The sequence below is a fragment of the Opisthocomus hoazin genome, chromosome 3 (genome assembly GCF_030867145.1).
Source record: "Opisthocomus hoazin isolate bOpiHoa1 chromosome 3, bOpiHoa1.hap1, whole genome shotgun sequence".
Classification (NCBI taxonomy): Eukaryota; Metazoa; Chordata; class Aves; order Opisthocomiformes; family Opisthocomidae; genus Opisthocomus; species Opisthocomus hoazin.
Window position 1 is genome coordinate 92,883,911 of NC_134416.1, and position 26,509 is coordinate 92,910,419.

General features: G+C 42.2%; 1 long non-coding RNA gene across 1 annotated transcript; it reads right to left on the reverse strand.

Annotated features, from left to right (window-relative positions):
* Nucleotides 1-3,963: 3,963 nt before the first annotated feature.
* Nucleotides 3,964-17,579, reverse strand: LOC142360895 (uncharacterized). The gene is made up of 3 exons (XR_012763530.1): nucleotides 17,516-17,579; nucleotides 17,133-17,371; nucleotides 3,964-16,747 (listed from the first exon to the last, which is right to left on the reverse strand). It is a non-coding gene; the product is annotated as an uncharacterized LOC142360895 (long non-coding RNA).
* Nucleotides 17,580-26,509: the final 8,930 nt, after the last annotated feature.

The window sequence follows — 26,509 nt, forward strand, 5'->3', positions numbered from 1 at the left end:
AGAAATAAAAAAATGATATAAACACATTGCACTCTTCCATGCTGCACGTATCGGGCAATGCATATAGTTCATGGTGAATGTGATTCAGTCCTTTGTCTGGAGGAAACTAGTAGTACATTTACAGCAACAAAAAATAATTTCAGAATAGATTCTCGAAGTAAATAAGAAGGCATGTCAATTAAACTCTGGAATATATGCTAGATTTTAAATAAAAGTCTCTTAGACTCATTAGTTTGGAAGGAGATTTCTTCATTCTTTTTAAGTCAGGCACCTGTCTGTTTACAGAAAAAGATTTTGATACTCTGTTATTAAATATGTTTAACATTTATTTTTTCTTTTTTAAAATCTGCTCATTCAAATAATCTCAGTTTGACATCTCACTGAAATATATTTCTGCTGTGGTTTAGAAAGCGGACAGGAGTCACTCAGTCAGTCAGCAATCAATTCAAAGTGGTGACCAGGATACAGTCATACACAGAACATAAAATGCGCATTCTTCTAGGCAGAAAGTAGTCACAGCCCAGATTTCCAGAATGAGATCTAATATTCCACATTTCTCTAAAGTAAAATAAATGTCTTTTTTAATCCCTCTTTAAGAGGGCATTCATAATATTATCCCCAGCTCTGTGGGGATCCATGTGACACTGTGGTTATCTTTCTTGGGTTTTCTTACATATATTAAGAGACGAACATACCCTCTTTCTATGAAAAGAACATACTGTTAGGATTACAGACATAGACAAGGGTAACAGCACACTTTTCGTGGATAATACAACCAAATATCATCCTGAAACAGAATAATTATCCCTTGGTGCATAGATCAAAATACGTCAAAATTCCAGTATCTTCTGAGCCCAGGAAATTTAGTTAAAACAGCTTGCAGTTAAAAAATTTTAAAAGTTTAGACTTTAGAATGGAAGAGAGGTCTAACCTGACTTTTCAAGAAAAAGCCTAAAGAAACATATCATTTTGAATTACAGAGTGGTGTAATGTTATGTTAAATATCTTCTTATATTTTCAGGGGCCAGATATCTAATAAATATTTTAAGAGTACCAAAACAAGTTGTGCCTGGTTTTAAGAGAACCAAGCGTAGTAGGCTCACAGTTCTGGCCAACTAGATAACTTGGATCCATAACCTAACTCAATATTTCAACTTCTAAATGACCCAGTTGTTTATCTCTGGTATTAAACACACTAAAACCAAGTAGGAAGCTGAAATCCAAGATTTTCTCTTTTTATTATACTTGTCACTGCACAGTCCCACGCACAAGACATGACAGATTGCATTAATGGTGAAAAGATTATCCAGGGTCCCACGAATAAGATTCACTTTGTGAAGAGAAGCTGAAGAAACATTTTGATCGTCAGCAAAGCTATTCAGTAATTTATGGACATTTTTTCCTTATAGCTCCCTACAGATGGTCAATGCATTACTGAACATCTGCACAAACTTCTTCCGACTAAGTAGACAATGTTAGTAGGATTCCTTCAGCAACATCTTTGTCTACAATACACGTCACTCTTAAAAAATACTTAAAAAAAGAGTTTTCTTGCAAAGTTTAAAAAATCCAAAACTCATTCAGCACTGGCCACCAGTCACATAGACTCCTGCAAGAGGATATTGGCCGAAGTGAGAAACTGGACATTTGTTCCTACGTCACATGGTTTTTCTTCTTTATTTAGTATCACAAAAATGCAAGGATTTATTTTTATCACCATTCCCACATATATTTTACCTTTGCCAAAGCCAGTTTGAGTACGTCTTCCAGTAGTCTGATGTTTAGCCTTGAGGGGAAAACAAAATTCAGCAGGCCAGGCATTGCAAAGCAGTCAACATCAGTGAGTCAAACAAAGTTCTGGCATAACCTAGGGCTAGGCTAGGGTTCAGCAGGAAAGTGTTTGTGCAGGGGAAGCAGGGATGGAGGTGGCACATCTGAGAAAGAACATACAGAAAACTGCTAAGGCAATTTCTTCAGGGATCCCTGCAACAGCAGCTCCAAGAACTGACAAAGAAGTGTCAAACGTAAACAGAAATTTGCCTGCAAAAGCCATTACTCGTTCTCAATCCCTTTTTAATCTTCAACATTACAGAAGTTTTCAGGATAGCACTCCACAAAATGATGGATGATGAACAGGAATGCTTCACTTAGGCAGGGAAAAACCCTTGGAAATCCAAAAACTCGTTCTACTGAACAATGCACACTTAGGACAGTAAAACTTTACATTGGATTCGAGTAACAGAGAAATCACTTTCATTTCCCTGAACCCATATGCTTTAAGCACCTCTTACATATCCAGCGACCTGACACAGAGCAGAGCTGTGTCCCCAGCCAGTCAGCAGAGTTTCAGTGAAGTTCATGGCTATGTGTCACCCTGTGCTATCTGAGGACCCGACATGGCGCAGCCACAGAAATTCAGGCAAAGGACTGCTTTCCAGGCAATTTCATCTGAATCATCCTTTTGAACTCTGGCTACAGGATTTTTCTTTGACTTAAACTTGAAGTCCTGAAACATTAAAGAACAGAATGCATCAACTTAATTGGAAACAGTTTTTCCTCAACACATCCTGCATTTGTTCAAGGACTTAGAGAGAGGAAAAGCCCATGCTTTGAAGCACTGTGACAACTTAAGATAAATTTCAGCTTTACTTTTCTAACATACTCTAATTGAAAACATACTTCAACACAGACTCTAATCTAACTCTGGGTAGAGATGTGTTTAACCCACAAGTCTGGATCTCAACATTCCCAAGTCTTGAAGAAATCTTGACTCTGACCCAAATTGTCTTCTCTTTCTATAACGAGCAAACCCAGTTTTAATACCACTGAGCTGACTTCATCACTTATTCAAAATCACTGCTTTTACCTTTATTTAGGTGTTCCCTTACATCACACTGAGGTCTAAAGTCCCCTTTTCTCCCAATAGGTCTCAAAGATTGGGGTCAAAAACCTGTATATTGTAGAAGGCAGTCCCTCCCCCTCGGTGTCTAAACAGACAACACTGGCAGACAGTAAGAAAAAGGATGCATTGTTATCTCCATTTTCAGCTGGGAAACCGTGCCTTAAGATGACTAAGAGTCAGAATCCCAAGGGAGGTCAAGGATCAGATTCTCAAATGCTCAATAAGTAGCATCAGAGCCAGACTTTCACAGGAAAAAGAGAAGAAAATGAAGAAAAGTGGGGAAAAAAAGAAGGAAAAAAAGGTTCCAAGACTTGTCGTTCCTACTTTTATTGTAGATTTTCAAAAGACCTCTTTGCCCATCTTGAAGATCTGGCCACTTAGGCACCCATTTGAGTGCCTAAATGGGAACTTCTCTCTCTAGGAAACCTCTCTCCCGGTCTGGGTGCTGCCGCCGTTTTGAAGCACAGCAGTACGCGAGTTGCCCAGGGTCACAGAGGAAGTCTCTTGCAGAGCCAGAAATCTGAACCAACATCTCCCTGGGCCCTACCCACAAGTCCGTCCTTCCTCTCACTAACAGCACAGTGTATTTCTTTGTTAGGTTTCTTTCTAGTTAGATATAACATAATGGGCCTTTTTCTTTATTCATCCATAATGGTAATATGACATTATGAGATTGGCACTTGTCATTCACGGGGAATGTTCTTTTTCCGCTTGCCCCCAAAACACAAACACATTTAGCAGATTGTCATCTGCAGATGACACTAGAATCTCTGTATTTTAGAAACTTTTTACAGCAGCCTCACAAGAGTAAAATGTCCTTTTCTAAAATTTTTCAGGACACGAGAGGCTGACAACTTGCAGATCGAACCCAGCCACAAAGCATTATTCCCCTTTCCCCCAGCCACAGGGCAGGGCAAGGAGGGAAGCCTTTTTGGTGAAGATCAAGATAATGGCAAATTATTCAGATCATATCCCTTAGCAGCTGCTGCTACCACGTGAAGGCCTAAATACAAGAGTAGTAAGTCAGTAGCCACTGGCTACTATCATGTGTGTGTGAAACCTTAAGTGTCCCTGCCAGACACGAAGAATAGAACAGCATCAAGTCAAAAAGCCAAGCACAGCACCATGTTTTCTTTTGCCACCTTTTCCATTTTATTTAGAGGGACACATGTAACTACTCGCCATTTCAAGCTCTGGAGACTACAGGGGGATGTCACTGCACAAACCAAGAGAATTATAGATATTAACTGTATTTGCACAGACAAGTAAAAGAATGCGTGTAAGAAATGCCTGATGAGCAGAACTCCATCTCTGAGTTACTATTTTTGCATTTGCCTTGTTTGGGCTTTTTTTTTTTTATTATTAATTCAGTTTCTTCAAACCCTGCCCTCTTCTAAGTGACCTTTTTGATCAATAGTCCTTTGTTGTGCGGTGAGGTCTTGGCAGCAAACGACAGAATGACTACAGCTAATCCTTATCTTATGTTTACCTTCAAACTCTTTGGGTCTTGGCACAGGTTTGAGACATTTGTTCCGTTTAGGTTTTGTAACTCTAAATGATGAGCACTGCTCGAGAATACGGTCTCCTCGAGAGATCCCAGAGTTCTCAGCTGATGTTCCCCTCTGCTCCTACAGTCACCCTCATCTCCAGCCCACAGGGTACTTGCACTTTTCTGCTTCGCCACCTCAGAAATTCGTGGATTACCTCGAATCTTCTGATACATCTTTTGGCAAGTCAGTGAAAGTCAGGTTGCCAACTATTTTTGTGTGGAAAACAGACCTCTCCCTGTCTTTTTAAGAGTAGAAGACATTTTTTCTGGGAATGACTTTTATGGGAGTCTCTTTGTCAGATTCTGCAGTTGCATGTCATTTTAGAAACCAACTCCAACTCTTTGTTGTCATTTGTGGCAATTCAATTCAAAACTTTCTTTTCTTCCTGTCCTTAAGAAATCCTGTTACACTATATATTAAGATCTTCTTTTGTTTCAGACGTTGCAGTGTAACACTATGTCCCTGGCAGCTCGTAGAACAAAACCATTAGACACATGGTACCTCCCCTTCCCAGCAACTTTATCTCCACAAGAACTTCATTGGAGCAAACAGCCTAAAGCGTGACTCATACCATAGCAAGAGACAGCTATGTGAAAACTTGAGGGCTGCTATAACTGACCACAGCAAGGGCAAAGGTATCAAAAATAAGCCTACAACTAGGCTTAGGAGACTACACTTGCAGATGAGAAACGAATTAATACTCTCAGAGAGAAAGCCAGATCTGCCAGGCTGCCCAAGCCTCTGCAGGATGTTTGGTTCCTGTGGCAGCACAAGGACAGCCTGGACTGTCTTGTCCTGAGTGATGTGGCATATCTGGGCTTTAGAGGGCTATTGACAGTGGGAAATCCTAGGGCTGAGCATTTCCGTTACCAGGCAGGTCTGTCCCTTTACAAATAGTAACTTACCATTTTATCTGAAGGAAGTTTTCACCAGACTTAAAGGTCCTCTTTGTGTATTTCAGAGCTGTAAAGATAAGCTGAATAAAGATATTTTGTGTTGCTTTGGTTTTGGTTTTGTAAGGGGTTGTTTTTTATTTTAATTAGTGCACACACAGATAAACAGCCTTCACGCAAAACTAGAGCTAGTCATTAAAAATACTTCTAAACTTACTGTGAAATTGATTGGAATCCTAAAAAAAAAATTAAAAATTGTACTCCGTCTTACTCTTTCCCCCCTCCCTAACAGCAAGTGCTGAAAAGGTGCACATTACCAACTACTGAAATGCTACATAAATGCTCTAAAATAAATCAAGAATTCACATCCAAGTAGATATGACCAAGTGAAACTCACTTTCAGCTTTACAATGTGCAATACCATTATTAGTAACACCTATTGCTTATGAAAAGCAAAAAAATACAAGAAAAGCCTTTTCACAGTTCAATAGAAAGTTACAATATTTGAGAAATGAATAAGAAGTCATGTAACGGCTTTGCAGCTTTTGAACTTCCACATGTTTCAGATTTTTCTAATGCTTGTGTGGATTAAAGAGATTCGCATCTCCATGGCTGGGGCACCACGCATTTTTTCTGGATCAGGTTTAATGCTTTCCACACTGTAGAAATTTCACTTTGTGTGAACACACCCTGAATTTAAGGAATTTTTCATACTTCGGTGTGTGTTTTCCAGTATGTTTCTTTTTATGCTAACCCTGTCAAAGGGCACAGTGTCTGGATCATAAGACTGAGCAACTTCTTTGATTTCATACATCAATACACTGGGATATTTCGGCATACTTTTCTTTCCAGACTGAAAAAAAAAAAAATTAAAATGAGGGGGGAAAAGTCAGGAGACAATAAAATAGAAGACATATATATTTTTTTACTTCTGTGTACTATCTCAACCTGGACCCCAGAACAAAAGAGAGAACCATTTATTTCAGCAGTGTGCAAAGTTCATGGATTTAAAGCTACAACTACACCTTTTTCATCTCTTTAAAAGACATTTCAAAGCAGGGTTGTCGGACCCAAAGAGAGAGAAGAATCTCTGATGTTCATCCACCTCACAGAGGAAAAAACCTGCATTTTCTACCCTTTAACACATGATTAAGGGGTGACAAAAACCCATTTCATCCTTTCCAAAAAAAATGCTTATATGTGTGCTTGAATATGATCTATATTCCAGTGGCTAGCAGGAAGGCGTGGGTACCATCTAGAATCTAGAAATAATCACAGACCTCATAAATGCCAGCACGTATGTTAAGTCCTTATGGCTCAACGACAAGGGGAACCAAATGTTTAAAAGCATTTGCACACAATAGGCGTGACATCCCAAGATGTAAACTGCTTGGGGCCTGTGCAGAACCAAATCAAGTGGATGAACAGAGAGGGTTTTTTTCCTGGTCATAGACCCATGGAGTAAGATAATTTCAGACAAAGCAAGCAAAAAGCATGTGAGAGCAAAGACGAAAGTGGCATTGGAAAGATGGAGCTTCTTTTGAACATCACTTGTAGTTATGCCTGTTTAGGGTATTTCTGGAAAACAAGCAAACAGTGCTCTGACGATTTTTGCCTACGTTCAGAAAAGTAAAATTGCATACATGCGTCATGAATAAGACACACTGTTGCGAAACTACCCCAAAAATACATTTCACTTCTATCACCAGTTTCTCATTCATATGGGCATTACTTGCCAGCTTCTGAATTCTGACCATACAACTTTGGCCTAAAAGCGTATAACAAAAATATACACTTTCCACCAAAAGAACAAGTTTTACATAGAAAACCATAACTTTCACAAATAATAACAGAATTCTATTTGAAAAAGACTTCTCCTTTCACTCTAGGAAATAATCAGGATACTGCTTTTGTGGGACTTCTCTGTTCCACAGGGACACTCATTACTGATTTGCATTTATGACTATGCTCAGTTCTTTTCATTCAGCCTCACCAACTGTAACCACCAAAATAATTTTTAAAAAAAGGGTCACATTATGGAATGACTTTTCTCCAATAATACACCAGTTCTTTGTGATTTACTGTCAGATGATTTATTTTCTCCCAAAGTTTTCCAGATCTGCCTGTATGTCGAAGTATGCTGGCATAAAGACTTAAATAGAAATATTTTTCAGGAGAAATCACATGTACAGTGTTCCGATTGCTTATGTCCGCTTTTCGACCTACAATATAAAGATTGGGGTGCTAAAAATGTCTCAGTAATACAAAACATTAAAATAAATACCAGTGAATACATGCTGAGTTCCTGTTGTATACATCATAAACATACATGGGAGCGTTGAGCTGACTCTTCAAGGCTGAAACAAAACCCGTAAAACTACATTTATTAAAAAGCTTTTTGTCCTGGAGAAAACAGGGCTCTTTTTTGTTTTGTTTTGTTCTCCTCCTGATGTGATTTGCAGTGTTGCAAGCAAGCGATTGTGGCAAGCCTAGAGTTTCAATTGAATTTGTTGCTCTCCATCATGATGCAGCACTGGAGTACAGCCAAAACTGCACTACCTTGCATTTATTCTAACTTTCTCTGCAACAGAAATGACCAACCCATCTAGAAACCTTCCACTACAGAACGCTGCTGTTCCAAAATCCTTGGCCACCTTCCAATTTTTTTGCACCCTCCAAACTCCTATTAAGTTCTACATTAATGTGAGGCAGCCAGGACTACCTAAGGCTATCAAGAAGCCAAGGTTTATGGGAGAGAGCTGGCTTAAATAAAGGGTATTACCTCTCCTTACAATTACCACTGAACTGAAAAGAGCGTCAGCTGGGCTGAGCAAAGATGACAACAAACTATTGGCAGCACTTGCAACTCCAGAGAATCCCTTTGGAGAGTTGTGCAAGCAGGCGCTGTGCCCAAGTCAGTCCAGCTCACTGACGGCTCCGCCAGTACCAGACTTTTGCTCAGTCTCAGAGCTCTGATTTCAGATGATCTACTGTTGAAAACAAGATGATCTGCACAGCATTAGTTCCCTGTCCTACTTCTTAGGAACATCTCCTAACGTAAATACCTGATTTGTGAAATCAAATATCATCTGTCCGTTTGGGGCCCTTGACCTGCCATTCACTTGCTTCTTCTAAAAGAAATGAGGTTGCTCTCACAAAACAAGGGAAAATGTTTCAGAGGGCAGTGCTTAATCTTCACATCTCATCTTCAGCTAAACTCATATCAAATATGAACTGACACTACAAATGCAGGCATCATAGGAGGCTATTTTTCACGTGTACAAGTATCCCTTCACAATCACATAAATGTTGGGAACAGTGAGTATTATGCCAAGAAATCAAAAGTCCAATGCGAAGACAAGTGTGCTGCTCCCTGGCTGTTAACAGAAAACACTTGATGGAAACAAGATCAACTGGCTGTGACAGAGCAAACAGGGCACTGGAGTGCATTGGAATTTCTGCTGCTCCATGAAAAGGATGTATCCACAAAACTCACGAAGGGACATAATCTTACCAACCATTGGAAAGGGGCGGCATGGGGGGAAAGAGCAGAACTTGCAAGTTGTAAACAACTGTAGGTTTGGGTTTCAAAGGAGTAATGCGAAGATGACTTCACTGGCAGTTTTAGCTCAGCTAAAACGGTGCGTATGTGTGCCTGTGCATACACACAGGAATTGCAGGTGAGAGCTACAATACGTTGCCATCATCAGAGGTCATGAACAGGAGATCTAAACTGAGATTCATCAGCCATTTGTTTCAAGCATAACCACACCAAGCATGCAGCAAAATGCCCTACCTCCTCCATTTCACATTCTTTCTGAATGACATAAATACTACACAAAATCTGTCGCCACTGTCCTCTAGAACTGCTATTATTCCAAATGCCTCCAACCTTGACATTTCAAAAAAAATTTGACCTCTGAAAAGCCTAATTACTGTGTCTGCATAAAACAAATTAAAAAATGGTAAATCCAGCCACAACAGTGGTATACCTGCCTCCAGATCAACTTCACTGATGATTGGTGTGAGTACTGTTTATGCAACACTGAAGCGTCAGAAAAAGAAAAAGGAATCCACCATTAACTTCAACGATGATAACAGCGTAAGTCGCTAGAGAGCTAGAAAGCATTTCTTTTTAAAGATCATTGTGTTCTGCCTCCCTCTACATTTCTATGAGCCTTAGCTTTGTAGGTCAAGACACGAGCCATCTCATTATCTGTTTCTTCAGCCTGTTAGAGATCAGATTCTTCCTGGCATATTTGTTTTTTTCACTTGTTCCATTTCATCAAAAGTAAAGGCATTTTATGATGAAAGCAGAAGTATACGGAAAAACATACCTATGGAGACTAACCACAACTCAGCCTTACCTGCTTGGCAGTGAAATGCTATTTACCCACATTTTCTCTGACTCAAGAGCAAATGTATAGTATGTTGCTCAAAAAAGTAAGCTTTCAAACCATTTTCAGAGAACAGAGGAGAAATAAAAAAGCAGAAATAGAAACACTACACTTTGGAGCAAGAACACAAAAAAAGACGTGTTCAGGAGAAAATATCAGAGATGAAAGCCCGGCTCCACTGAATTCCAGGATAAAACAGCCATTGGTTTCAACAGGGTCACGATCTCTGTCAAGATCTGAGTCTGGATACACTTTTGAAGTAGGTGTGGCCTAAAAGCGGGAAGGAAGAATTAACGATAATATAAAATATACATCTCCCTCTTAAACAGCCCACTATGCATTTTGTTTTACGCTGCTATTGACTACAAAAAGGGAATGAGTTGTTATTGAATCCTATCTATCTAGATATACCCTACTTTTCATCACACTATCCTTCTTGTTACCTTTATATTACACAGTATCGTGATTTTTTTGTGGTTGCCGGTGGTGACTGGGATGACAGAATTAACACAGTGGTTATGCTACTGCCAGAATTGCATGAATTTTATGACAAGCCACTTTTCATCATACAGAAACCAGCATCACGCATCCAGAGGCACAGGTTTTGGTACTACCCTGAGGCAACTGTGATTACATACTATATGCTTCAGTGCTGTATTTGTGTAAGTTATGCTTGTATCTTGTATACACATTCATGCACACTACATGTATACAGCATCTCTGAACATATAGACACACATACCTGTGGATGCAGGAAAAGCATGGATGTGGGAGCCACAACACCACCGCTCCTGGCGGCTGGTAGTATGTTACAGAATTTGTTTCCGTGTTAATGGATCACATAAAAATATATTGTAAGGGTTATTTTTATTTGTAAAACATTTGTATTCCCTACTGTACTGCAATAAAAAGGAATATGCCAACTGCCAATCTTTTAAGAAATATAATACAATTCTTCTTACTTTTGGTTTGAAAGCAGAACTGAAACACATTTGCTGCAGAAGAACTGATCTTTACGGCCCTGGCAGGAGGTGAAGACTGGGAGTCAACACACTCCCAGTGGCTGTAATCCCTTCACGGGAATCTAGATGTGCCGCTCTATATCCTGTGAAGCCTCTGATCATTTTCAGAAAAACAAAATTGCAATGATATCGCAAAATGCGCAACAAATCCATGACCAACCAAGGCTTCAAGGTCAGGAATACACCAAGCAGCACAGCCACCTCACGGCTGCAAATGGAGGCAGGATTCTGGGTCTTTAGCTAGAAATAAAAGTAGAAATTATGGCCTGCATATGCTACCAGTAAATCAAAACTTGCTCAGCCACCCTAGAGCATGAAATGCAGCATAACAGATCCTTCATAGCTCACAGGAGAGGTCATGGTACAAGAACATTGAACAATACAAGACAATCTTTTGTAGGTGAGGAACTTCCAGGTAGGAGGTGTAAGTTGCTGCAACAATAGAAAACTCAGAGGAGCTCATCAGAAAATGAATAACATGTTTTTTCAAAGGAATGTGCACAACTGACAGTATTTTCAAGGCAGAAATATATTTTGAACTCCTCTGGCGTCCTGTTTCTTATGCTTTATACATACAGACAGAGCTCAGATTTTGGTTTTGTTTCATTAACTTCACATTTCTGCTGCTTGTAATTACCCAAAGCATTATGATCAGATTATTCACACATTCATTTATTTTGAACAATTCTCATTAAAGAGACGTTCAGAAAAGTAACCTAATGTTGAGTAAAATTTCTGGTGCACTACATTTTTTATATTTAATATATCACTCGGTGGTTTGTTAAACTGTCTGATTTGATGTTTGTTATAAATGTTTACTGCGCTGAAATCCCAAAAAACATCAAGCATACAGCTTTTTTCCACAGAGTATACTCTTTATGCTGTTTGTTGCTTTTCTTTGGAGTCCCTCTTTCTTAACAGGAATATACCAAAATAAGACAACACTCACATAGTTTTTCTAGCAAATAGGTTTCTGCTGAAATTAGTATAATATTGCATGCTCATTTTGGTTTGCTGAAGTCCAAGTTAGCTAATAACCCAGGTGAATTGGATAAAACTACAACAGGCTACAACCAATGAGGGTAAGAACCTCAACAGACCATTGCACACAAAGGTTGGCTGTTGCCTAGCATCCCAAAAGCGATGTTGGCTTTTCCTCCCATAAGGAAGGGAGTTCCATGCCAGTACTTCCCTTCTGTTAACAAAGGGGCTGCTCACCTGGGTACGAGCCACAAAGGAGGCACTGGGATGGACTGAACCCGGCCAAGCTCCAACCCTGTCCTCTGATCACTTGAACTTGTTCCTTATGGGGACAGCAACTGTGCAGAAGCTGAGCAGATAACACAACATTGAGATAAACTGGGAAGACTGATGTGAAAACCACAGCCCAGGTAGGAAGCCACAGCCACTGACAGCATCCCGCAGGAAAGCGAATCAAGAGATCAAGCTTTGATCAAGAGAATATTGCTAAGGGAAGTAGGAGCAAAACTGCAGTTTCACTTTCTGGAGTCACCTCTAGGGACAGCCAAGGAGAACACAAATACTGGGCATCAAATAGTGCCTCTCCTCACTTTCACTAACAAACGGTCACTTCACAGGACCGTCGGGAAGGAGCAGAGAAGGAAATGGTGTGAGTTTCAGTAATGAAAGAAGGCCAGGAAAGAGACATTGGAAATTCACTACTGTAGGAACTTAATGCTTTGCCTCGGCCACAAAATGCCTTCAAATGCTCGTCTTCATTTCCAGTTGCTTCCTCTTCATACCTTCCTGAGAAACTCCAGCGGCCAAGGCAGGGGAGCTCTGCATCCAGGGAAGCTGCTGGCCACCCAGACAGACATGCAGGCTTCTCACATCCCTCTAAAAGGTATTTTGTTCATCCACATATTTCAAATGAAACCATTTCAGACACAAAGGAGCTCACTGCTTTTCAGCACCAGGTCACATTATTTTGTTTTGCAATTCCAAAGACCTTTGGGTCCCTCTCCCCCATTCGCAATTGCCTCTTACTTTGAAAATTCCCAGTTCTGTGAGTGTGGCACCATGAGGTTTTGCCATGAAAAATTAATTTAAAATTATAAGCACTAAACTGTAACTTCTTTGCATGGTAAAGGATCACACAGAGGGGAATTGTGGTTTAAACAAAGATCTTCTACAATTACTGATAATAACAAAGGAAATATTCATAATTACATCAAAGGATTTTTCACTGAGTATTGTTTTTATTTGCTTCCTGAGGGAGCACGGAGTTCTCTGAAAAGATAATGCTATTCTAGGCAGACATAGATAAACAAAAAAGGTCCATCTAGAGAGCTCAGCTTTCAAACCAAAGCCTGAAAAATACTCCAAAATCCAGAAGAGATTCTCTAACTGAGCTGATTACAGGCCAGGCATCAGCTCTCTGCTAGCTATGTGGTGTTGATATGTCTGTAGTGTGTAAACACCTTTTCAGATGAACATACAACACTGCAGCATACCCTGGGCGTCTGTCTCTGCATGTAGGAGACATAGTCCAGGGATTAATTTCATCCACCAACATAAACATAGGACTAATTTTGTGAAGTACAGATAGCTAAAAATAACCAAGAGTAATGTTATGCAATAAAGCCTGGTATATGTTTCCCCTTTCCAGACGAGGCAATCTGACATAGCTTCAAATAGAAAGAGGCGGCAGTCTGACCAGAACGCAGAATATATGCATTTCATTCCCTTCCAAAAAGACAGCATTTCAATCTCCCATACATTAAAGATGCATGTCCACTGTCGTATCATTTCAACGGCTTAAATAGTAAACGATGATCAAAAATTCACAACAGTCCTGCCCTCCCATGGAAAAAAAAATAGGTCAAAAATAAATGGAAACCAACTGCCTTCTGCTCCTTTTTGTGCATTGGAGAGAGGGGAAAAAAAAATGAGGAAGATAAATCTGCATAATACTGAACCGAATCTCTTTAATTCCAGTCAGCTTTTATCATTCAATCACCGAGTCTGTATGTGGAAAAATTCATGCTAATTCCCCCTAGCAACAGCCGCAGCCTATCCGGGGAACCCTGCACGAGGCAGCTGCCAGCCAGCAAGAATAACTCTAAGTAGGTCAGGCCTGCATTTCTAAAAATGCCACGGTCTAGTAACCCCACTGTCCCGTCTGTCTGCCCTGCCCCATAATAACCTCGATTGCTGGGTGACACAATGACACACTACCCTGTTAGGGCGCAATCAAATCACGCCGCATTATTCTGCTGCGCTGCTGGAGGAAGGACCCGTCGAGGGGCAGCATTAATCAGGCAGCCATTCATGTCCACTAGCACTTCACTCTGGAGATGGGGCCTGCATTAATGACCAGCTGTTTGAACTAACACAAATAAAATAATGTCTTTCACCCTGCTGGCTGCGCAGAATACGCTTTTCTAATCAGCCAGGTTATGCTCATTGACTAAGCCCAAGATGTAAATTAAACAGCCTCAGACAATGCCAGCTTTTGTAAACTTCCATTAATTAAAGCAAGTATATTTAAATTATATTACACACAATTCAAAGAGCTATTGGTTTAATATACAGAGTCATCTCCTCCTACAAATTTGTGTTCACAGCCCCCTCCAAAAAAAAAAAACACCACCCACCCCACTGTTTGCATAATGCAATCTACCTACCCTGGTAAATTAAAGAGCGACATAAACAGATCTGAACTGCGACCGACTTCTGCTGGGAGCAGGGAACCACGCCAGGCTTCTGGCAGTTGGGCGGCATGAACACTGACACACACGCACGCTGAATATTGTGGAGGGGCGTTGATCAACGCCCTGGAAACCTCTCCCAAGCACAACGCGGAGGAAGGCCAGTCGGAGCAGATGAAGCCCCCCCTGCAATCTCACTGCTTCAGCGCTGCCGAGTTGCCTGCACAGACCTAAAAATAAGTCAGAAAAGAGGTCAGAAAGCTGCTGGCAGGGCCCAGGCATGTGCCTTTAAGAGCACATAGTGGCGTGCATCCCCCTTCCCAGCTCAGCCCTGGGGACTTCTGCATGGCTGCAAGATGCTGCACGAAGCCCTTTCCCTCCCCCTCGCTCTTAACCAGAGAAGCCTTAATAGAAACCACACCAGACCCCAGACAGCCTTCTTTGGGGCGGTATTTCAGTACCAAATCTGTAATGCCAGAACAGAATTTCAACATGCCTGCTTGGTATTTAATTACACCCTTCCCTTTAAACACCTCCATGGGGCTTGCCGGTCTCTCCCTTCAGAGCATGCCTCCGTGTAACGCAGCCGCCTGTGCAGGACTGAGCTGGGAAAGACATTTTCTAGGATAGACGGTTCGTCTGCGTTTTTTTTCTGAAGGATTCACACTTTCACTCGGCGAATGCATGCCCTCTGACAAGCTGATAATTCAGCCTTCACTGCTGCAGAAGTCAGCAATCCTTGTACGTGTAATCCATTCACATCTGATTTAGGAACACAATAGATTCATTAATCCATTTTGCTCTGTCTTGTTTGAACCAGGCTTGATAACCAGGTTATGGCTGTCTTCCTTTGCTTTGTGGCACATATCACATAGCTATTCTTGGAGAGATACAGTCGCTGACGTCACCGTGGACTCCTAATTACAAGCTGCTGACATTTTGCTCGTCTCTGCAGCTTTGAAGCTGTGAGTTAAGAGTCTCTCTTCCTCCTCCTCGCTCTCTTTAAACCACCCGAGTTAGAAGCACACGACAGTTTCAGAAAGGTATAGGAGTGGCATAAAGTCCTTTGCAGAGCCTGCTTTACTGCCAAGGTTATTTTCCTTTAAGCAAACAGAAAACTACAGTTTGGGAGTAATCAGACTCCTTTGCCCCCGGCAGAAGAATGTTCTCCAACAGCTGGCTAAATGCAATCCAACACACAGGGCTGCCTTTGTGGGCTGGGTAACAAATAGTGGAAGGGCCAGACAGGCGTCTTGCAGGGTAGCTCACCACGACTATTGGGAAATTCCCTCGTACACATTTTAGGATGACATTATGGTCTATGGATTTGTATAAAAGGAAAAAAAAAAAGGAGGAAAAATCCCCCCTCTTTCTCGGTAGGCAGCTGCTAGCAGCCATGCCAAGCCTTACTAGCTGAGCGCAGCACTTGTTTCCCCTCTTTCTACATTGTTCGGACCTGGGCAAGCCGAGCTTCCAACCAAACTCAACATGCCTGTAGTGTGACAAGTCTACCTGCTCTAAAAACACGCTCTCCCCCATGCATGTTCAGCAATAAAAAAATACATCCATGTACATTTCAGAGAAACCTATTGCCAAATACAAGCATTTGCTTTTTTCAGTAGATGAAGAATTCTTTTTAATTAGAGGCCGAATTTGAAATTCTGAAAAAAAAATTCAAAAATATAAAAGTAATGCTGAATATAAATGCTCAGTTGAGCATTTAGCCATCTGATGACTCTGGTAGCCAGCTGGTCTAGAAGTCATCTTGGACGCATTTATTTTGATTAGATTGATCACGTTTCTATTTACAGTATAGAATTTTTCACCATACTGAATACAGCTGTGTTTATAAAGATTTTAGGATGGAGAAAACGAACCCCCCCTCCCCAGTTTCTCTCGGCACAGTGCAGAAGATTCAGTGCTTTAAGGTGTTAAGCGGAAAGGATCTGCTTTCACATTTCTGAAAAGAATTATGCCTACATCTGTTTTCACAAAGTGCCACCTCAGTCAGGAAATGGGTGCAGAGCTATAGCTGAAAATACAAGCTGCAATCAAGCCTGACCCAGCCAAGTGACAAACTCCCCCTGTAAATTGGTCAGAAATGTCTTTCTTTCATGTCTATACATGCTCACACGCACACAAAAGCACATACATACATCTGTACGCACAGAGCGTGCGGCTGCGGTTCTCCCTGGGGATATCGCCGCAGCCACCAAGCTCCTCAGTTCCCTCCCTGACAGCACCAGGCATGTTCGAGCTACGGTTTCCAGTCCCTCCGTCCATACATTGCTTTGTTAATCATGTCGTTCCCTCTGCAAGGAGAACGCACAGAATCAGACAAACGGCACGTAGCACTGCTGCTTCCTTCACGTTTGCATTCGCTCGCGCTCTCCTGCTCCCATGGCTTTGCCTGAAGAGGCAGACACAACCGATACCTTATTTATCCATCTCCAGCACAACGCGGAGGTGAAACCCGACTGCAGCACTGTGGCTTCCCCAGGTTAATCCTCTGGAGCAGCAGAGGCTGGATTCTTGCTCCCGATGCCCTTGTCAAGCACTGGATTGCTTTACATAGTATTTCTTTAAGCTTTCACCCATCCCATCCTAGATTAACACTGCTCCTTTCTCCTCCCCCCCCCACCCCAAACAAAACCCCCAAATCATCACACATCGCAACCCTCTGCTTCCAGAACCAACAGAAAAAACGCCGCTCCATCGCTCTTCTTCCTTAGCAATGTGCAGACGAGTCTGGGTTTGGAGTCAGCCAAGCCGGGGCGAAGCACAGGCAGCGAGACTGCAGCAGCCCCAGCAGCAGCAGAAACAGCAGCAGCTACCCAGGTAAATGGGGGGGAAGAGCAGGCTGTGTCGAGAGCGGTGCAGCGTCGGAGCTGTAAGGAAAGGAAATCTTGCTTCTTCCAAACGGTGCAGCATTATGCCTGCAGGAACGGAGAAAAGGGAAGACCCAAAATTAAAAATAAAAGCCAAAGCAGTTAAGAACAAATAATAACGATAATAAATGGTTTTAACTTTATTTTTCTGGGATTTTGGGTTTTTTTGGGGGGGTGTCTCTTTCCCCCCACCTTCCCAAAGTCTCCTGTGTTGCTGGATGCTACTGTCCAAGAGTGCAGAGTCACAAAGGCTCACTCTCCAAAGCGCAGCGAGACCAGCATCACATGAGAAACCACATGACGCACCCGAATCGGATGCTGATGCGGTCCACCATGTCACGGGGGGGGGGGGGGGGGGAGGAAATCTCGACCAAAATATGCCCCTCTCTAGTGGTTAGAAAGAATTTCCCTTTAAGAAAAAAAAAAGGCCAAAAAAACCAATATCTCCCTATCTATCCGTCTTCAACACCACTGCTTCAGGAGGCAGGAGAATGCTGTTCCACAGACACTAGCTGGATGGCAGCAATATTACTTCCAGGCTACGTTATTCAAAGCTGATTCCACTTAAGTGAATTCCTGAAAAGCATATTCCATGTCTTCATAACATGAACAGGGTCAGAAAACCAACTCCATTATCGTGCCGTGCAATCTGTATCCAAAACCTGTGTTCTGAATAATTTATTTGAGACTAACGAGCCGTTTGCCAAGACCACTCCTTTTCGCACTCAGCCCCACACTCATGCGAGACTACAGCGAGAAACAGAGGGGCATTCACCGTTTTCGTAACTGGTGATTTTAGTAAATTCACTGTCCCACAAAGTCACCAGGAAAAAATGAGCAGCGGGGTTTTTTCCTCGCGTATGGACATGAAAGGGTGCTCTCTGGTTTGCGGACAGTACCAATGTTTTCCTGATATTGCCGACTCCAAAGCTTTCGATCCAAGTCAGGAAGCGAACACTCTTGCCTGCCAGTTCCTGCAGAGGTGTTGTGCCACACTAATTGCTGCAGAAACATCTGGAGGCCCCTGGCAGTCCCTGAGCAAGAGCGTGCAGCTCCACGACGCTGCTCGCTGTCAGGGCACCAAGCAGTTAACATCCTTGGCTGTTTTACCATCTTGCCTACAGCAGCATGGAATCGAGAGACTAGCTCGCTCGAGAAACAAAAGCAAAAAAGCTGACCTTGGTGATCGATGGAATTGCTGCTGCGTAAAGTTCTCATCCAACAAACAGTCAGCGGTTCGTAGCTCGTTTTACTCCTAACGCTTGTTCAAGTGACGGAGCAGGTGGCACAGAGTCCTCCATCCCCTTTGTTTGCACAAGCCAGGCACCACCTCGCAATGCTGCACTCCCAGGCTCTTTACACTGAAACCGTACAGGGTGTTGGGGAAACGTGAGAAGACAGCCGCCGTGAGTCCGCACAGCTGTTTTGCGCAGGATCCCGTTGCCAGCTCCGAAGTTACGCAATGGAGATCCAGTGCCTGAATTCCCCAGCAGAGAGATGCCTAGCACTCACGCGGGGAAGCGCGATCGGAGACAGACCCGAGTGCTCTTTCGTGCCGATTTCAACCTTCCCAACTGTTCACACAATAGCAGATTGCAAAAAAATTGCACGAGGCAGTTGTAGCTTGTTCTTATTGGTTCCTATCAGAAAGGGGGTTTGCAATGGGCTGCACCTAGGAGTTGCCTAAATTCCACATAAAATCCAGTTGTAGCAGTCACCCTCAGCGTGCAGCGAGTGTTCAGGAGAGCCGCAGTACTGCATGTGCAGAAATCACGAGATTACCACAGTCATCCAAGGGCATTTTCACCTGCGGGGTTAACAGTTTCGGCACTGGCCAGTCTTTGTTGGAAAACGATATTGGTACACCCAAACTCAGACTGTAGCTGACGGATATAACACTGCTTTTTCAGATGCAGTGTCAGCTAATATAGATAATAAAGGCTTCTGATGGCGTTTTCTCAGTCCAATAGATAAACATTACTGAGGCAGGGAGTCGGTGCAGCAGAACAAGTATCTTTGGGGCTTTAGATTACAGGATGAGAGAAGCTGTCCTGGCTACCACTTTCATTGTTCTTAACCTATAACAATTATCGTAGCGAGTCTCAGAATGGCTTCTCGTCAGTTCTCATTAGTTTCTAAGACAGAGCTGCAAGAGTTCTTGACTCTGTGAGCTGATGATCTTTCCCCCTTGATACCAGTAGCTCATTTATCTGCTCTGACTTAGAATCATAGAAGTGTTGGTTGGAAGGGTCCTCAGGAGGTCACCTGGTGAACTCCCTGGCTATCATCAACATTACATCAGGTCAGCTGTGACTTCATCCTGAAAACCCTGAGAGATGGAGATTCCATAACCTCTCTGGGTAACCTCTTCCAACACTGCATCTTCCCCCCAGGGAAATAAATGTTCTTTCTCTATTTCTTACGTACACAGCCTTCACTGCACTGCTAGTGGGAAATACTGAATTGCTTACACTTTTATAGATCATATATCTAACACTAAAACAAAAGAGAATAGAAGGAGACAAGGAATGAAGAGACTTTTCATGCTCATTTAACCGAGTTCAGCTCAAATCAGTAACACTTCCAAATTGCCACCATCTGATCATCATTTTGGTATCTTGATGTTTCCATTTCAGCTATCAGCCAAACCACTAAAACCCCAGTTAACACCAGTGTTCTGCCATGCATTGCCCATGAGAAACAGGAGAAAAAACAATAACCAGATGTACGTGAAACCTGAACTACTCTCAGAAGCTGGAATTAGCGCTGAACCAACAGGGTATCTGGAGGATGCTAGTTTATTCAGAATACACCATGCAGGACACATTTTTCAAACAGACCTGAAAAGGGGGCCCTACAGTATTCATAAATATATCCACAAGCTTGTGAAAAACCTCCTATGCAGGTACAGGATATATATATATTTAAGTACGACCCAGAGGTACACAGTCACATTAGGTGCAAATGAAGCGGGAAGGAGGAGAAGAGAAAAGATCACAAAGAGAAAGAATAGTCATCATTTTTTCAGAAATGTAGAAGACTTAGATACAGAAAAGCTCTTTGTGAGAGGCAGCCCTATGCATGTAGAACTTAAAAATCTAATTCTTACACTGAGATCCCTTCAGATAACCTCCCCACTAAATTCTTTGATAATAGCATGGGTAACTAACTCTTTCTTCCCTCTCCAAATCTCTAACACAGGTGCTTTGTTCTGTTAGATACTGTTAACTCTCAAAGTAATTCATTGGCAGACTGTAAAATTACCTGTCTAAAATTACTTTCTCAGCTGAACTCCACAGCACATTTTCTCCCGCACACAGTGAATGGAGAGGTAGGAAGTTGTGCACACAGAACAGCTGAGGATACAGGTAGGAATTTCTGGTTGACATCATTATTGCCCGAGTTCACATGAAAGCTTTTAGATTGGAAGATGTAGAAAGAACTGGGCTTATTTTGGATGCTGCCTTGACAGGCCATCAAAAGAAATTTTCCCACCACTATTTTGGTGCCAGCATTTGAAAGTCAGTTCTCAAACATTTGATCATAAACCTTGTTCCATATTAGTGCAGCTTCATGCTACCTTTGGGATACACTGGCTACCTTGGATTTGATTTCATCGCCCACAGGGGATGGCCTTTGGAGTAAAAGATTTGGCAGCAGAGTAGACTCTAGATCAACATGAAGAATTAGAACAATGTACAGAGAGACCAAAATAAACATAACTTATGACTGCTTAAAGTCTACTGAATTTTGTGGAGTTATTTTTCAGGTGCTTTTCAGCCAGATTCAGTATACTTCTTCATATGGCTAATTAGCTGCTTGGCACAGTACTTCACTATGACATGGATCCTTGCGAGTAAGTATCATTGATTGCCACTGAAAATGAAACTTTGGATCCCAGCTCCAGGAGAGCTGCACAGTTACTCTGCTCTGGTGAGACCCTACCTGGAGTGCCGCATCCAGCTCTGGAGCCCTCAGCACAGGAGAGACCTGTTGGAGCAGGTCCAGAGGAGGGCCACAGAAATGACCAGAGGGCTGGAGCACCTCTCCTGTGAGGAAAGGCTGAGAGAGGTGGTGCTGTTCAGCCTGGAGAAGGGAAGGCTCTGGGGAGACCTTACAGCAGCCTTCCAGTACCTGAAGGAGGCTGACAAGAAAGCTGAAGAGGGTTTTTGTACAAGGACGAGTGGTGATAGGACAAGGGGTAGTAGCTTTAAACTGAAAGAGGTAGATTTAGATTAGAGCTAAGAAATAAATTCCTTACTGTGAGGGTGGTGAGGCACTAGAACAGGTTGCCTGGAGAAGTTGTGGACACCAGACGGGTGTTAGGACTCAAAAGAGGAAAGCTACCCAACTACCTTCAGGGCACCAGCTTTTCCTTTTGTGAAAAATCCCTTTTGGGACTTAACTTGCTGAAGCCAAGGGAAGCAGAACTTCACGTTGGTTAAGCGTAGGACAGACACTGCAAAGACTGGACAGAAGTAACAGGACTTAAAAGAAACAAGTATCTGGCCAATGGTTTAACACAAATTTAACTTTTTGCTTATTGCAGGTAAAAACTGCCACCCCTGTGTAGCGCTCAACAGTGTCACCTGGGAACTGAAAAGCAGCAGAAACTTGGAGAAATGCTATAGTTTTAATCGAAGAAGAACGCCACTAATACACTTGTGCATATCAGTAAAATGCGGAGTTGCGAATTTTGACAGAAATATACAGTTGCTAATTTCTGCAGGGAATGGTCCATTTGAATGCTCGGTGATGCTCAGCAAGTATCGAGCTTTAGGGTTTTTTTTTCAATGGCCTTTCTCTTCGTAGTCTGCAGATAGAGAAATCATTATCATTAGGGTAGAGGTTTCAACCCAAATACCAGGCAAAACTTGATGTTTCACTGAACTCGAAACCTCAAAGTGAACCTCAAGCGTGCAAACCTTATGGACTCAAACCAAAACAAACATATGTCAGTGAACAAAAACCACAGAGCTGCACATGGGTCTAAGTACTGAGCTGTGCTGGCCACTGGCCAAGGCACGGAGTGCCCTACGCTTCACACAAAATACCAGTAGATGTTTAGTGACCACAGGGTAAATTGAGAAACAGACTGCCACAGTTTAGAGACACTCAGGTCAGCTTTATCTGAGAGTTCAAGTCCCAGAAGTGGTTTCTTTACAGTGTACAGAGCTCTTCAGCAGGGTAAAATATCCCGTAAAGAGTTTTGTCTACCACAGCTAAACTCCTTTGGTACTTGATGGGTTTCTTCAAAGTCATCTCCTCACATTGGTATGCTGGATGGCACCTGGACGGAAAATCTAACTACTGTCTCATACATAAGATATTCATTGGCTGTCCATTCAGTTGAAAAATAGCCACCATTCCACCTTTTGGTAATTTTTTGTAGAATATGCTAGTATCTGTCTAGAATATCTTAGTGAATGCATGTAAAAAAGAAAAAAAACACAACAGGGAAATGCTGATTCTGCATTTTTAACACAGAGTCCTTCTTCACAAGAAACTGGTGAAGCACAGTTCTGCACTCTTCTGTGCAGTCATCTGGAACCAGATCAATTTACTTGAATTCACTGATTGCTCAATACTACTCTTTGAAAGGTTTCCCACATTAATTCTAGGTTCTACAGATGTGTGATGGACAGTTTATTGCAATTAGCCTCCCAAAGTGTCAGCTATTCCAGATTCTAGCACTGACCAAGTACGGTTGCATTTGCCAGCTCTTTATCATAATATTTGAGATTCTCTTTCCAGTGTGAATATGAATGCTATGTTTAAAATTTGAGTAATGTTTTCTCAGTATTTTCCCATGTTTGATCGTTGTATGCTAGAAAATGCCTATGCACTTTCAAGGACTCAGTCTACTTATCTTCAGCCCTGTGCTGTTGGATCCCTGAGAACTGTTTGTGTGAGAAAGAAGACTCCAGCAGCAGTCCTGGAGGGGAGCAGAAATGTGGAAATTCAACAGAGCAGAATGTGATACATCGATGTAAATGCAACCAAATGATAATCAACACTGAAAAAATATATAATTTTCTCTGCTTTTGTGGAAGCTTCCTCAGGTTAATATTCCCATTACTATTCTGACTTACTAAAAAAATGTTTCCTCCAGTTAAGTTAGCCCTGGGGCCAAACTCTTCTCACGGTTCAAAAGCAACCGACATGATGTACACGCCAGTATAAAAGGGGTCACACCATAGGTTAATGCAGAGCACTGCAATTATTGCAATGATGTAAAAGGAAAATAAAATTTGTACAGAAGATTTGGAACTGTGTGCTAAAACACGTATCACTTGAACATATAAAATGCAAGAAAACAGGAATGCTTCATTAGTTCACTCTTCATTTAAGTTCCACTCTTATCGTTCCTTCTAATTTCCTGAAAGTGCAAAATAACACTCTTTTGCCATAATTATGGAACATTTAATTGCTACAAAACACTTCACCTAACATACATCACCAAAAACATGACCAGTGAACTGGGCCACAAATCTTCTATTAGATTTGCATTCATTTTGCATCAAGACTTTGATTTTGACTCCAAAACTCAGACGTTGCTCTGTTTAGTAAACCTGCACTTCAAGAAGAGAATCTAGTCTGAACACACAAATGCCTCATGTAAATACACTAATTTAATTAAAAAGTCTTACAGCCATTACTATTGGGTTGATGAACACAGAGTACTAGGCAAAGTGATGCAAATGCCAGATAACAAGGAAGCTGTGCAATCTATCGGTTCCCGATACAAACCAATCTACAAACCCTAATGTGTTTTACCAGCCTGTGAGAAAGTGTGGATTAAGAGGTTACCTGGAGGTCAGAGCTGCACATACAATAGCTAGAAGTCCATAAAAGGTCCTGAACTGCTCAGTCAATTAATATCACACCTACATAAAAATTAAATAACCAATGGAATGGGTTTTTTAAGACTACAACTTATATGCTACACAGTGAAAAACATATAGAAACGCACTACAACCAACTTCTTTGTGAAACTGCTGACAAAGCAGTTAATACTTGATCTTGGGCAAAGGACCTCTTTCCTTTTGTTGGCTGCCCAGTTTTAAACTGGTATGTTACATGAAACACATTACAAGTTCAAAGTGGAAGAACTATGTTTTTTCACCTGTGAGTGGTTTCAACTTTGACTTCAGCATTACTGTCAGGAAGTCAGTTTTTCCATACTCGTTACTGTAAACAAAGATTGTATGGCATGTCTCCAAAAGCGATAGGAGGTCAAGGACCAAGCTGCAAGAGCAGCAGACTGCTTCCAGAAACCAAAGGCACAACAGCGAAGCGAGAATAACCACACATTTAAACCCCGTCTGATCTTCTCATCGCTTAGTTGTTTGGACAGCACAATGAACACATGCAAGCACAACCTCGCATAGCTTTTTGTTATACTTGTATCTGTATAAATATCTATGCTTTTGTATATACTTATACACACTTTTATATATATATATATATATATGAAGACTACATATCTGGCTGAAATAGTGAGTGAACAGGTAGGGAAAAGAGTCAGTAACATCACTTATTATCAACATTGCCTCCCACTCACTTTTTAACAGTTGCTTTAATCTCTGTCAAACCTCAGTCCCACCTCTGCTTGGTTTTTCTTTACCTCAATTCATAAACGTACAGTAAAATAACAGACATTCCTAAGGAGACTCCTTCTCCCCAAACAATAACATTTCTATTGATGCTTTCTTTGTAAAGCATTAGCACTGCTAAGTAGTCTGCATTTATAATTTTATAAGCACGTATCTTGTTCATCATGGTGTTACTTTTTGCTGCTCCTCAGATAAGAACCCAAATTTGATAGTGTTGTAACTTTTTTTCTCTCTTTTTTTTTTCCTTAAATACATCTAAACCTCTTTTGGAAACTTGAATATGATTTTAAGTAAACAGAATTCACCCCCTTCTGCCCTTGTGTGAGGCTTGCAACGTTGCCTACCCATACACACTTCTAAATGTGCATTTTCTCTTCAGGCCTCCAAGCTGAGGCTCTACAGAGGAGTATTTAGAATGAAAACTGACGTCAGTAGAAGTTATGCCATGGTAGTACCACATAGCGCATCCCAGACCATATCACAGTCTCACAGAATGGTAGCAGTTGGAAGGGATCTCTGAGGATCATCTAGTCCAACTCCCCTGCTGAAGCATGGTCACCTAGAGCAGGCCGCACAGGATCACGTCCAGGTGAGTATTGAATATCTCCAGAGAAGGAGAATCCACAGCCCCCTGGGCAGCCTGTTCCAGGGCTCCATCACCCTCAGAGGGACGAAGTTCTTCCTCATGTTCAGACGGAACTTCCTCTGCTTCAGTTTGTGCCCTTTGCCCCTTGTCCTGTCACTGGGCACCACTGAAAAGAGTCTGGCACCATCCTCCTGACACCCACCCTTAAGGTATTTATAAACATTTATTAGGTCCCCTCGCAGCCTTCTCTTCTTCAGGCTGAACAAGACCAGCTCCCTCAGCCTCTCCTCATAGGAGAGATGCTCCAGTCCCCTCATCATCCTCGTAGCCCTCCGCTGGACTCTCTCCAGTAGCTCCTCATCTTTCTTGAACTGGGGAGCCCAGAAATGGACAGAGTACTCCAGATGCAGCTTCACTAGGGCAGAGTAGAGGGGAAGAAGAACCTCCCTCGACCTGCTGGCCACACTCTTCTTGATGCACCCCAGGATCCCATTGGCCTTCTTGGCAACCAGGGCACACTGCTGGCTCATGGTCAACCTGTCATCCACTAGGACACCCAGGTCCCTCTCCACAGAGCTGCTCTCCAGCAGGTACGCCCCTAGCCTGTACTGGTGCATGGGGTTGTTTATTCCTCCCCAGGTGCAGGACCCTGCACTTGCCCTTGTTGAGCTTCATCAGGTTCCTCTCTGCCCAACTCTCCAGCCTGTCCAGGTCTTGTTGGATGGCAGCACAGCCTTCTGGTGTATCCACCACACCTCCCAGTTTTGTGTCATCAGTAAACTTGCTGAGGGTACACTCTGTCCCTGCATCCAGGTCATCGATGAAGAAGTTGAACAAGACTGGGCCAAGTACTGACCCCTGGGGGACACCACTAGTTACAGGCCTCCAGCTAAACTCTGCGCCACTGATGACAACCCTCTGAGTTCTGCTATTCAGCCAGTTCTCAATCCACCTCACTGACCACTCATCCAGCCCACACTTCCT